Source organism: Protopterus annectens, chromosome 3.part0 (assembly GCF_019279795.1).
Source record: "Protopterus annectens isolate FY-2018-M chromosome 3.part0, PAN1.0, whole genome shotgun sequence".
NCBI classification, from domain to species: domain Eukaryota; kingdom Metazoa; phylum Chordata; order Ceratodontiformes; family Protopteridae; genus Protopterus; species Protopterus annectens.
Window position 1 is genome coordinate 247,350,873 of NC_056731.1, and position 15,137 is coordinate 247,366,009.

General features: G+C 40.5%; 1 protein-coding gene across 1 annotated transcript in view; it reads left to right on the plus strand.

The window, feature by feature from the left end:
- Positions 1 to 15,137, plus strand: part of ULK4 (unc-51 like kinase 4) — a 4,087,308-nt gene that overhangs the window by 1,598 nt on the left and 4,070,573 nt on the right. The window lies entirely within an intron of this gene.

Sequence of the window (15,137 nt, forward strand, 5' to 3'; positions counted from 1 at the left end):
TGGAAAGTTAAAAGGTATGTTTATTAGTATTGCATCATGATAGCTCTAATCATTCTTGGATAGTAGTTACACTTAGGTAAGACCAGGCCATGGTGCGCCCTAGATTCAGTAGTTGTAGTTGCTTATAAGTGTAATAAAATGGTAGGTTTTCTTCTGAATAATTTGGGGAATGCTAGTATTGTTGCCAATTTTTATGTATACATTTATTTTGTTTGCTTTGCTTTTTTCCCTTTTGTTTCACATCATTGGAGCGAGGATCATCTTAGAGGGGACATCATTCTGGCAACCATCAAGGGTGGTCAAATTGTTTTGTTCTTTGGGCCCCTAACCCCCCCCCCACCTGCGTATGTCCAGTACTGCTCCCAGGTTTGGTATGTAGTGTGCATACTGGCGAAGGTGTGTCACTCGTTTCTATACAACCATAACCACCTTTTCCCTATTTTTGTACATGAGGTCAGGGTGTCACATCAACGGTGACCATCATCTAGAGCCATGTAAAAACAGTATTCGAAATGAAACGCTGTACAACAATGGCCAATGAAGTAAAGTTCTCTTGGAGATCAGGTAGTGTGGTTAAATGATATAAAACTTAAAAAGTGCAACTTATATAGCAAAAAACTTGCATACATTTCCAGTACTTAAATTAAATGCACTTACAAGATATTCATGCTGTGAATGCAGTGATACCATAGCGAAATGAAGTGCATTTAATTTAATGGCTCCAAAGTTTCCAGTCTTATAATGGCTTCAAAGTACGACGATCTGAAGAAGATACCGAAAGCGCTTATCGTTTGGAATACATAAGGACTGTTGTATTCTACATCAAGATTTTAACTTTTCCTACAATAAAAGGATTTTAACTGCCATTAAAGCTAGAAGCTTTTGTTTGATCAGTTAGACTGGTTAAGCTGTTATCACAGTTCATCACAGTCACATAGCAGCTACTACATCTTCAGTGTGGATACTTTGTATATCAGACCAAAAAGATTGGATACTTTGACCACACTGCCTGTTCTCCAAGAGAACTTTACTTCATTGGCCATTGTTGTACAGCGTTTCATTTTGAATACTGTTTTTACTTGTTACTGATAGTTGTACTTTAGCATTAGGAGGCACCCTTTCTTTATTATTATATTATCATCTAGAGCCATTGTTTGCCACCAAGTGGCTAGCCCTGCCACTGTTGTCCTTCCATACCTTACACATGAACACACACACCTATGGCCAATTTAGTGTGTCTGTTCCATCTATTGCATGTCTTTGGAATGTGGGAGGAAGCTGGAGCACCAGAGGAAACCCACATGAACACATGGAGGAAATGCAGACCCCAGCCAAGAACTGAATTGAGGGAACTTCTTGCTGTGAGACAGCAATGCTGTCAGCAGCACCACTGGTGATACAACCTCTGAAGAATGCACCGACTCTTTCAAAGATAGTGCTTCCTTGTGATCTTCAGTCTGCTGCAAAGGTTCTGCTACAGTTATGAGCATCTGGACATGCACACTTCCTCCTATTCCCCTGGAAGAGAGGTAAGCTACAGCCTATAGGTTCATAGGTTTATACTAGGCTATCTGCCCTAAGGCATTTATAAGCCTAGCCCAAAGTTATGTAGCTTACGCCACCCCTTATGTTAGAAATAATGTACCCATTAGTTTGTTGTGCCTCTGTCCAGCAGTGACACAGAGATGATTCCCGGGGTAAACCTACAATCTCCCATCCACCGGTCAAGATTTCTCTTGAACAGAGCCAGCGAGGTGCTCTGCCTCACATGGACCGGAATTTTATTCCACAGCATGGGGCGTCTCTGGGTGATAAATCTATCCCTCCAGCACGTCCTATTTATAGCCGTGCTAAGGTTTAAGTCACTTGCTCTAGTGGTTCTGGTGGATTTGAATTTTTTGAGGTGGAGCATGTCCATTAATTCCGGGTTGGTCATGGCCTTGTATGTCAGGCACAGGTCACCTCTGAGCAGACGGTATGCAACTGAATAAAGTTGGAGTTTCGTCAGTCTGGCAGTATATGACAGGTTTTGGAGTCCCTTTATCCTTTTGGGGTCTCTCCAATTGCTGCAGGTGTCGGTTGAGATACATCCCGAATGGGGCATTGTACTCTATCATTGGTCTGATAAGTGAAGAGTACAGGGGAACAATGATCTCACTTGATCTGGATGTGAATCCCTTCATGATCAGATGGGCAATGTAGAAGGTCTTTCGAACCACTTTAGCAACGTGAGTGTCAAACGAGAGGCCACTGTCAACCTGGGTACCCAGGTCCCTGATAACCTCTTCTGTGCTTAGTGGGTTGCCACCTATATGGTAGCTTGGGGTTACCTTGTTTTTCCCGAAGGGTATGACTATACACTTTTTTGCGTTTAACTTAACTTTAACTATGCAGAAAAACTTATCTTCCCCTATGCCATCTTCAACAGGTGCCCAAGCTACTATTTGAACTTAAATCACATGAATTTTAATCTGGACTTCTTTATTTTTATTTATTTTATTTTACATTTGTTAACCGGGATAGTCCAACTGGATACATGCCCATTTTCAGTGGAGGCCCGGGGAGAAAAGCTGCAAGAAGACAAATTTACAAGACATGCAGATAATTCTTGGATACATATTTCAACTAGGTCCATTAGGTATGTAGTTGGGCATACATAACGGTATTAAGCATCAGTCAGGTACAGTTGACAATAGGTTTATAAACAACAATGCATAGTGCGGACTAACACAGATATGCCATCATTCTTCTGTTGTGGTATACAATTTTATGAAGGTAAAACATGAGATTTTTGTTAAGCCAAGAGTTACATTAGTATAGAAGTGGTTCAAGTATTAGTCTGGTGTGGAACAGGGACATAGCCATTTGCTGCTGAGGTAAGTTTTGATAGTTATTTTAAATTTAGAAAGGGATGCTTCTAGGGTTATGGATGTAGGCAGGGAGTTCCAGATTTTGGCTGTATAAGAAGAGTATAGGGAGTCACTGGCATGGTTGTGAGATCTGGTAATTTCTAACAGTAACTTATCTGTGGAGCGGAGTTGCCTAGGACAGGAATACTGTTGGATTATGTTTCTTAATGAAGGTGTTTTACTTGGTTGAGAGAGTAGCTTGTGTGTGATAACCAGCTGGTTAGTAGGTTTGGTAGTTCAAGCCACCCCAATTGCTTTAGGTTTTGGCAGTGATATGTTCTGAAGGAGCGGAGTTGCCTAGGACAGGAATACTGTTGGATTATGTTTCTTAATGAAGGTGTTAAGGTGTTATACTTGGATGAGAGAGTAGCTTGTGTGTGATAACCAGCTGGTTATAGGTTAGTAGGTTTGGTAGTTTAAGCCAACCCAATTGCTTTAGGTTTTGGCAGTGATTGTGTTCTGAAGGAGCTGTTGACAAATTTGGCTATCTGATTATAGCAGGTGGTCAATTTATTGGTTTCTGTTTTGGATAGGTTGGTCAAGATTGGTGATGCATACAGTAGAGTTGAGAGAAGGTGTGTTTGCGCAATTGTAGTTCTAGCATTATTGGTCAGGAATGATTTGTGTTTGTAGATGCTTCCCAGCTTTTTGTTAGTATTTTTTATGGCCAGATTAATGTGTACATCAAATTTGAGCTTGTTATCAATAGTAATACCTAGAATTTTTATCTGGGATTCAGGTGAAATAGGGGTCCCGTTTTTTGAGTGGATAGTAAAGGAGGAGGTGGGGGCAGTAGTGACTGAGGGATGAAATATGAGGAGCTTAGTTTTTTTGGGGTTGTATCAAGGCATTCTCAGTAAGCCAGCTTTCGACTGAGTGAAAGTTTTCCTGGGTTATTTTTTGTAGATCTGCTAGGGTAGGGGCGCTGCATATTATAGTAGAATCATCTGCGTATTGGATAAGGTTTGAACTATTTACAGCTGAGTGGAGATTGTTAGTAAAAATTGAGAACAGCAGGGGGCCCAGTATAGATCCCTGAGGTAGACCAAGTGTTACAGGTAAGAGTGGAGCCAAGTTATTGTTCCATAGTACTGCCTGTTGCCTATTGTTGAGGTAGTTTTTAAACAGGAGACTGACAATTTATCTAGGCCTAGGTTAGTAAGGTGGGAGATTAATTTTTCATGATTAACCATATCAAATGCCTTTGACAGGTCTAGGAAGAGGGCTGAAGAAAGCTTACCATTGTTTCTGTTGTGGTTAATGGTATCAGTGAATGCTAGCAGGGCAGTGGTTGTGCTATGACCTGGACAGAACCCGTGTTGGGTTTGGGATATGAGTTCTTGATTAATAAGGTGGGTCATTAATTGATGATGAATACATTTCTCCAGTATTTTAGCAAGTGGGGATAGGATAGCTATTGGTCTGTAGTTGGATATATCATAAGAATTGCCCCCTTTATGAAGGGGTATAATATAGGCAGTTTTCCAGATCAAGGGTACTGAGCTTTCAGAGATGGATCTGTTTATTAGGATAGAGACTGGTATAGCTGTTTCAGTTGCTGCCAGTTTTAAGAATTCGTTGGGGAGGGAGTCTGCTCCTAGTGTTGTTGGTTTTATTTGAGAGAGTAATTTTCTTTTGTAGGAGGTTGGGGTGGGTTGTAGCTTAAAAGCGGGGCTGTTATTAGGTTTGGGGTGGACAGTAGTGGTTTTGGTATGAGGTTGCTTTTGTGCAAGGGCAAGTACGGTCTCAATAAATAAAGCATTGAATGATTCTGCTATGTTTTCTTTCGTTAACCCTGTTGTTGGGGGTGGGGTGGTGATTTTTCCAGAGTGTAGTAACCTGTTTAAACCTGCCCAGAATTTTTTTGGGTTGTTCATGTGTTGATTTGGTGGGTGATAAAGTAATTTATTTTATCTTGCATAACTAGTTTTTTGGTTAGATTTCTAATCTGTTGGTATGCTTGCTCTGTACTTGGGATTTTGTTGGACCTCCAGGTTTACCAGGCTCTATTCCTTTCTGTTATTTTTTGTTTTGTTTCCCTAGTTAACCATGGAATTGCTTTGGCTTTAACTCTGGTAGTTCTTTCAGGGGCATGCCTATTTAGTATTTCTAGAAATGTGGAGTTAAAGTGTTTGGTGGCTTCATCTAGGGGTAGGTAATACAGTTGGGACCAGTTGTATAGTTTTAGATCATGTAAGAAGTTTGATAGGTTAAAGTGTTTTTTGTACCTAATTGTTTGGAGTATAGGGGTTTGGGGGTGGTGGGAGTTATATTTAAGTAAGAAGGTAGCCTACTGGTCGCTTAGTGAGTCAGGAAGTGTGCCTGCTAGGTAGGAAGAAGGAATTTTATTTAGTAAAATCCAGTCTAGAAGATTCTCTTTTTTTTTTTCTATTGTTGTCTACTCTAGTGGGTTCTTTGATTAGTTGAGAGAAGGAAACTAGGTTGATATGATTAGTGGGAGCTTGGGAGGAGCATATGAGCCAGTCAATATTAAAGTCCCCTAATACAATAGTCTCCTGAGGTAAGGATTGTGATAGCCATTGCAATAAACTTTCCATGATAGGGGTATTGTTGCCTGGGGGGATATAACCTGTTACTAAGTTGATAGTTTTGTTGTTGCCTATTTTGAGATTAGTTAATAGTATTTCTGCTTTGTCCAAGGGGGGTATTGGTAACTCAGTTTTAGCTATTGTTAGTATATTTTTGTAAAGCAGGGCAATGCCACCGCCCTTCTTTTTCAGTCTATCTTGTCTAAGGATCCTGTATCCAGGTGGCAGGATTTCTGTATCTTTGGTAGTTGGTTTTGGCCATGTTTCTGTTAAGCTGATTATATCAGGGTGATATTGTGAGATTCAAATATGAATCTCGTCTAAGGATACTGTATCCAGGTGGCAGGATTTCTGTATCTTTGGTAGTTGGTTTTGGCCATGTTTCTGTTGATTATATCAGGGTGATATTGTGAGATTCAAATATGAATCTCGTGTATTTTATTGTTTAACCTCCTGATGTTTAGATTTAGGAGGAGTAGACTATTTGCTGGCTTGATATTAATTTGGGTTAGTTTGGGAAGCTATTCTACTTTTTACTTAGGGGATTTGTATCATAGGTGCCTGGGTTTGGGTGGATATCTGCATCATTTAATAGTTGGTTTGTTTGCAATAGTTTCACTAGCTTTTGTAGTATTATTATATATTTGTTGGTTGCAGTTGATTTGGCGTAGATGTTGATGGGTTTAAGAAGGGTATGGCTTATGGCTGTAGCCTGTCTGACGCTAGGATCCGCCACATAACACAAGCACTCAGGTCACTCCAAGGCAAGTACAAATATGACTCTGTCATTGTCCATGCTGGTGTGAATGACCTGAGACGTACCTCCCTGGACTACATGAAAAGAGACATAGAGGAGCTCTCTGAGCATGTAGCCCAGGCTGGTATGACCCTGACCTTGAGTAGCATCTTACCCTCACCATGAATGATGCCACAATATGAAGACAAGATGATCAATTTCAACAATTGGCTTAAGTATTGGTGTCATTCAAAGGGGATCCAATGCCTGTCAGCTTGGGATGATATGCACGACAAGCCACGATGCTTTGCTAGGGACAGCTTGCACCTGTCACCCCTGGGCTTTCAGATATTGGCAAAGGCTCTTGCTACCCCCATAGTGCCTTTTTTAGGCAAGGCTCAAAAGACAAACCCACCTCCATAGGTATCACAAGGGATAAGAAACTAAGAGTAATGCTACTCAACGCTATAAGTCTAAACCTCAAGATGCACACACTCTAAACTCTCCTTAGCATGGAGAACATCGATATCTGTGCAGTAACAGAAACCTGGTTCAGGACTCCCGAGAGCACCCCAGCACTACCAGGTTATGCCTCATACCATGCTTTTCGGCCCCAAAACTTGGACCGAACCACAAAAGGAGGGGGAGTATCGATATTCATCAAACATACCCACACCTCCAGGTTGGTGGCAAAGCACGAAGCATCAGAGACTATCCATGTGCAACTAACAGTGGGTAAAACTGCCTTCCAGTTTATAACCTGCTACAGACCACCCTCCCAAACCCAGGAACCCCACTCGGCCTTCCTGAGAACACTGGAAAATATGAAGGTCTCTCCGAACACCATTATATTGGGCGACTTCAACTACCCAAACATAGATTGGGAGCATTACTCTAGCTGCAACACCCTTGCCCAAAGGTTCCTAGAATTCATAAACTCAAATGCTATGGAACAACTTGTTACCACTCCCACAAGAGGGAAAACATACTGGACCTGATCATCACCAACATGGGGACTCTATGCTCCAGACCAGAAGTGTATCCCTCACTGGTAAGATCAGACCATAAACTGATCTCACTGGATATTCACATCCTGACCCCACCCCCTGCCCAGAAAACCACAGTGAAAAACTTCTCTAAAGCAAATTTCACACTCCTCAAAACCAAGGTGGAATCCTTCAAAGCCCCCGGGCCTGTGGAAAATACGGCCCAGACTGCAGAATCCTTTATAAATGCATTCTGTGAACACCTTCAGGAATGCATGGATCATGCAATCCCAAATAAAACCAAGACCCAATCCTCCAAAGGCAGACGACCTGTCTGGTGGACCCCAGCCATAAACAAACTATACAATAGAAGGAGGAAGCTACTACATGATAGAGCAAAATCCCAAAAAGGGAAGGCATCTCTGATCAGTATTAGCAAAAAACTAAGGGCACTCATAAAATCGTCAAAGGCCAGCTTCGAGAGAAAAATTGCACAGGACACTAAGGATAATCACAAGGCTTTCTTTAGTTATGTTAGGAACCTGGGTGGGAATTCCCAGATATGCTCAGAATTAGTCCAAAATGACAAAAAATACACTGATCCCACAGACATTGCCAACATCCTAGCTGACAGGTTCAGCGCAAACTCCCCACCAAAAGGGCAAATATCTATCCCAGCAGAGTGCTGCCCCCCCTGACATCTCAGATGCTCAGGTGGGAGCCGCCCTCTCCAAAGCAAAAACACAGCATCAATGGGATCAGACGGTGTCCCAGGCTGCGTCCTACATGAGCTCCAAGAAGAGCTAAACCCAAACATAAAACTACTGTTCAATCTCAGCCTTATTACAGGATATGTACCCAAAGAGTGGTGTACAGCAACAGTGGTCCCTCTCCACAAAGGTGGTGCCTCAATGGACCCTGGAAACTATCGCCCCATAAGTCTGACTAGCTTGGTCTGCAAAGCTATGGAAAGGATCATCACGGACCTCATAAATAAAGATATTGGGGATCTACAGACACTGGATCCTACCCAGTTTGGCTTTGTTAAGGGCAGAGCCTGCCTCTTAAACCTGGTTGACTTCTTTGAAACGGTCACCAAGGCCATTGACGAAGGGAAGGTGGTCCACACAGCCTATCTGGACCTCGCAAAAGCCTTCGATACAATACCCCACTCGGGCATTATAGATAAGCTCACCAGCTTAAATATAAACCCCTATGTCACTAGATGGGTTGCAAACTGGCTCAAGGACAGAACCCACATGGTTAGAATTGCTGGAGCCATGTCAGACTCCAAACCAGTTACAAGTGGTGTCCCACAAGGCTCAGTCCTGGGACCTCTCTCTTGTTTGGTTATATTTCTCGGAGGTACAGGCCAACACGGAAGGACTGTGGCTGACCAAGTTCGCAGATGACTGCAAACTGGGCGCCATAATCGACTCTCCAGCCGACACAAGCATCCTCCAAAAGGGCCTCATAGAAACAGACAACTGGTGCCAGAGACATGGCCTCAAGCTAAATGCCAAAAAGTGTATAGTCATCCCCTTTGGCAAAAACAAAGTGCCCACAAATTACCACATAGGTGGTAATCCATTAAGTACAGAAGAAGTAATTAGGGACCTGGGGACGCAAGTTTATAGCAATCTCTCATTTGACAACCACGTGGCCAAAGTGGTTAGAAAAACATTTTATATAGCCCACCTAATCATGAAGGGATTCACATCTAGATTAGGGGAGGTCATCGTGCCTCTTTACTCATCCCTCATCAGGCCCATAATCGAGTACAATGCCCCTTTTGGGATGTACCTTACCAAACACCTGCAGCCACTGGAAAGACCCCAAAAGTACCTCACCAAGAGGATCAAAGGGCTCAAACAGATGCCATATGCTGCCCGGTTAAAGAAACTCCAGCTCTACTCAGTGGCATACCGCCTGCTCAGAGGTGACCTGTGCCTGACGTATAAGGCCATGTCCAACCCGGAATTAAGGGACATGCTGCACCTCAAAAAATCCATATCCCATCGAGCTACACGCTCGAGAGACTTGAACCTCAGCACTGAAATAAATAGGACATGCTGGAGGGACAGATTCATAACCCAGAGGCTCCCTTCACTCTGGAATAAAATCCCAGTCCAGGTTAGGCAGAGTCCCTCATTGACTCTCTTCAAGAGGAATCTTGATGAGTGGATGGGAGATCGTAGGTTTACCCCGGGTATCACTTCTGTGTCCCTGTTAGACAGAGGCACAGTATACTAACCTCGAAAAAGGGCATAGCAAAATTAATTTAAAATGGGTGGCGAAAGCCAAACATACTCTGGCTAGGCTTATAAATGCCCTAGGGCAGATAGCCTAGTATGAACCTATGAACCTATGAATAGGGTAAGGCTTATTGTTAGGGGGTAACTGGGTGGGATGGGTGTGATAATGGATGTGGATTTATGGGTGAGGGAGGGTTGCTTTGTACAGAGTAGTTGTAGGAAGTGGTGTGGTAGGTAAATACTAGGAAGAGTAGTAGGATCATTTGCTGGAGGGAGTTATCCATAGTTAAAGGGGGATAGTTAATTGCCAGGAATGTGTATGGGTGGTTTAACTGAATGTGTAGGGGTAGTAAGGAATGTGATTGGTTTTTGGAACTGTAAGAGGCGGGAAGGATGTAGATTGGGTGTAGGTTGAATGGAGGTGGGAATGGATAGGTATAAATGTAGTTGATGTGGGGGGTGGCTGAGAATTGGGGGTAGGGTAGGGGAGCGGAGTGAGCCCAAGCATAGCGGGGCCACCAAGCTGGCAGGTAAGCCCACAAAAAAACTTATCAGTTAGACCTGAGCACAAGAGTAAGTTGGTTATGCTACAAGGTTTTGTTCTTTTCTAGCTTAAATAATATAACTTATGGTTAGTTTTCCTGTTCTGCAGTAGTTTATATCTTCGGCTAGGGCTATTTTTATTTCAGCATCTTAAGCCTCACTGTACTCAGGATCTTTATGTAGATTCTACAGGGGTAGTAACAAAGGTAGGAAAAATGGCCCGAGAGTATACGTTTAAATTGTAAGACCTATAGATAAATACAGATAAGGTTTGCTGTAAGTAGGGAGAGTGAGGGTGGAAACTATACCTTCCTGACTTAACTCCTGTTACACTGACAGAGCTGGTGTATTACTAAAAGAGTTGAGTTAGTATAGGTAGGCCATGCTCTAATATGGATATTAAGATAATAACCTCAATGGCCTTTCTTGTTTCTGAAAAAAAAATATTAAGCCTGTAGCAAACCATCCGATACTTCTGTATTTTCCTTGGTTGCCCTGAGTTAAAAAAAATGTAATATTTAGCACAGCAACACACCTTGTCCTGGTTCCTGTAACTTACTATCCCTGCAAACATATCTCCTTTGCACTATAAACTGACACAGATACCTGTGCTACTTTATTGACTCTTCCCCCCTCAGTTTACCTTCTCTATATATCTGCTTAACCTGTCTATGAAACTTAAGAGACTGATGACTGCTTGTCACAAAATATCACATTTCCTTATGCCTGAAGTTGAGGGAGATCATAGCAAAAGACATCTTGATGCCAACTGTGGAGTACGACTTGACACTGATTATAACAGAATGCTTCATTGACTTCAGTAAACTGTGGACGATTCTAAACAATCTAAGCAGGTTTGTAGTACAAGCTTCAAGGCTTGAATACTGCTGGATTTCTCTGTCAAAATCAAGTCTAGAACTAGTCCTCCTAAAAGTGAACAGGTTGCCTCCTGCATCCTGGTTTATTAAATTCTCTTTGTGAGAAACTCTCCTATTCTTATTTTTCACAATTAAGGAATTGCACACCTCTTCACTTAACCCATTTACATTACTATAGCTACCCATAGTCATGGGAATATTTTATTAAGGCTTTTTTTCCTGAAGTCCAGAACTATGGAATTCTTTAACTCTAAATTTGGGATAAGTAGTACCTAGCAACAATTCACATTTAATTCATGTTGAATACTATAACATGAGTAGTGTTTGTAGCTGGGTGCTGCATTAGGAATTAATATATTTTTTAAATTAGTCTATGCCAAACTTGAGTACAGTTGCTGTCTCTACTTAAGTGTTGTAGTAGGCAATCTTGGGCGATGCAATAATTGATCTTGAACTGGTTTGTTTTGCTTGGTCAGAATTAATTTCATAGTTTGTAGCTTATGTATTTCTTGTAATAGTGAGTTTTATTTTGTATCAGGATCACAGCTGAAAAGGATTATGTGATTCTGGTCTACTTAAAATAAATAAAATAAAGGTTAAATTAAAGATCAGCCTTGGTTGCAGATGTACCTGTCAACTTCTTTGCTCAATAATTCTGGACAAAGCTAAAATAATGGGAGAGCAATGGGCTAAAATCTGGGATGGATTTTAAATATTTCTCTTATAAACTTACAAGTTGCTAGATAGAATAACAGGATTGCATTAATGTACATTTTCTGAAGGATATGAAGTTTGAAACACAAATGTTTGTTATTGTTTAGTCATTGCCATCTACAATGATTTGCCAAAAAACTAGAAATTTTGCAAGGAACACATCATAAATATGAGGCAAAAATCTGGACCTTCTGTGATAATTCTGGACAGTTGAGATGAGAGAGGTATGCCTGCAGATATTTATAGTTATGAACCTGTTTTATTGGTATGTGTTTGTTTTATCTTCCAGGCAACATGGCTGATGTAACGCAGAGTACAGAAGTCTTAATCAAATTTTGATTTGTCCAGACAATGTGGCTGGTGTTCTAGGTGCATTAACTATTAGCTTATCATTCCTAAGCCATATAGCGATTAAAGTCACTTTTGATGCCTTTCTGAACCAGATAATTGATTCCAACACTTTTTAAAGACTAAACTCTTCTGCATATATTGAAGCTTGTAGATCAGTCGCCTCAAGTATGATGTTATTTATAGAGAAATAAAATAGGATGGGTCCCAAGGCTGATTCAAGAAGAGCAGCAGCACTGTCTGAGCTCAGTTCAGAGCAAAATAAACCAAGCACCACTTGAAAGGCTATATCTCCCAGGTACAAATTTATAAATTATGTGTAGATTCTAAAATGTATTCAAACAAACAACAGATTATAGATAAATTTACAAATCTTATGCAAAGCAGTGATAAGTTGTCCTAGAAACATCCAGGTAACCTCAGACACTGAAATCAAATTAGATTATATTGATAAAGAACTATGCTGTTTATTTATTATTTTATTTTACATTTGTTGACCGGGCTAGTCCAGCTGGATACATGTCCATTTTCAGTAGAGGCCCGGGGAGAAAAGCTCCACAAAAAGACAGTCAAACAAAGCACAGGGAGGAGACAGAATTGCTAATAATAACCTGAGAACACATTAGCATGAACTTATGTTATCATTATATTTATTATTTATTAGGTTGTATAAATATGAGAAGATTCTTTAAGATTGGAGACATGCACTTGTTAAACCTGTCTTTAAGAAAAGGGGGAGTCATACAGACCCATAAGTTTACTTTCATGTTGTGGAAAAGTAACGCACAGGCTTATAATGTATAAATTATTGTCAGAATTGTAAAGATTGGGACTTGAAACCATACATCAGCATGCATATTTTTAAAATAGCTCTATTAACACCTGTAACATGATGTTCTATAATGATATAATAACAGCTATGAATGAAAAAAATTTCTGTGATGTAATTTACAAAATGTAACTTTAGCATTTGGTAGGGTCATAACACAAAATGTTGATCGATTTAAATTACAACAACTAGGTGTTGATGTACTTACAGTTGATAAGGTGGATAGATGCATAGCTTACAAATATCACATGGCAAGTATCATACAGCAATTAGACAGGTGAAATTAAAGTATGCAGTCAGGGTGTCACCCTATCTAAGGATCATACTTGTTTAGATTGTATCTTTAATATCTTTCTTTTTCATCTGAGGTGATCTGAAGTCTGTATGCAGATAACTTGAAAATAGGTAAACTGATTGCTTGTGTTACAGATAGGCATGCTTTGCAAAAAAAACTTGACTGAATTGACCATTTGGGCACAGAAGAATAATATGCTGCTAAATACATCAAAAAGTAAGCATATGAGATTTGGTAGACATAAGTTGAAAGCTGAATATTTAACACAGCACACTGTGATTGAAAATGTAGATTCATTTACAGACTTGGATATATGGGTACATCCAGCTTTGAGCTTTTTTAGTCATATTAACCAATTGGTTAATGATAGTTAAATAACTGTTGGTTGTATAAAAAGATTTATAAAGTCTAGGAAATCAGAAATGATGAAGACATTGTTAGTTTGGGTCTAATGTAATTAACAGTGTGGAAAACTTGTAAAAGAACAAGCATGAGTAAACTGGAAAGAGTACAGTAGAAATATACCTAGGGCATCCATAGACGTGAAAATTGAAGTTATTATGAAAGACTAAAATATCTGAACTTTGTACAGTGTCTCATATAGATATTTAAGAGGAGACCTTATTCAGGTATTGTAGGGCATTTAGAGACAACTACATCTGGGAATGTTTGAGATTATCAAAAGTAGCAGGGAATCATCAGACAACTTATGTAGCAGATTCTGTAGGAATGATAAGTGTACTAATTGGCTCTCTCAGAGAGTAGCCAATGCAAGAAATAGACTACCAAATTACATTAAAGCAAGCACTAAAATATTTTTAATAACAGCCTGGACACATATTATGGGAACAACTGTTTTGGTATATTGGCAGGCTTGAATGCCATTGTTGCCCATGCTTGGTGTGTCTGTGTGTGTGTGGCAAGTACAGTCTTCTCCATAGCCATGTCAATAAAATCTGTTACATTATAGGTGGCTGCTTAAGCACTGAGCCTTTTCTTAAAGCTGTCTTGGGCATGAACAGGAAACCTGTATTTGACAACATGCTCTAGCTCTGCATGTCTACTGTATTCTGTTCAGGTCAAAGTTCAGAAAGCATATTCCTAGCGGATGGAGGAACAATCTTTTAAGATAGTAAAAGGTATGTGATATGTGTTTAGGATTTAGTAGTAATGGGCAGGGGAATCTTTCAGAAAGGCTAGGTATTGGTCAAAGTGAGATTGTCCCCTTTTTACTTTCTTTAAGGAGCTTACCAATGATTTCATGCAAGACAGACTGGAATTAAAATGTAGATGTGGGGGGATGCTGTACTAACAGTGAAAGTGACTACAGGTAAGGTAGGTGTCTTATGTTGTCACTTGTGATTACATTTGAAATATGGAACTTCAGCAGTTCAGCCCATTTTGAGTCAGAAGAAGGTAACAACTTAACTTGATTCAGCAACAGAAACAAATCCCCGTTGGGCAGCATTTTCCATGTCTGTAGTTGTTTTCCAAATAATATTGGCTTAACATTTAGTGGCTATTCTACCTGCCCTTTTTAGCCATAGGAGGTAATCAGATTATTGCCACTCACTCCATACATTATCTTCCATTTAAGCATACTTGAAGAGCAAGGCTATTTATCATCCTTAAACTTCCTTAACCTATGTGGGTGTATTTAATCATAGGATCATAAGATCATAGGAGGTTACTAGGCTAATGGTCGTAGGGCTTGGCAGCAATCATTTGTTTGTGTAAGACCCTCTTGTAGGATGTTGACATCATTTGGGGATTCTATGACCACTCCCAGTTTGCAGTCATCAACAAACTTCAGCCACAGACCTTTAGGTTTTTGCTTGTAGTTTGGAGAAATAGATTCCAAGCAGTAGAGGTCCCCAGACTGATCCCTGTGGAACACCACTGGTTACAGGCCTGCTGTTGGAGGTGGATTCCCCTATTATGACTATATGAGCTCTGTCAGTGAGCCAGTTAGCGACCCATCTAACGATATAAGGGTTGATGCCTAGTTAGGTGAGTTTGTCAATGATGCCCGAGTGTGGGACAGTGTCAAATGCCGTGGCTAAGTCCAGGTAGGTTGTATGCACAGGTTTCCCCT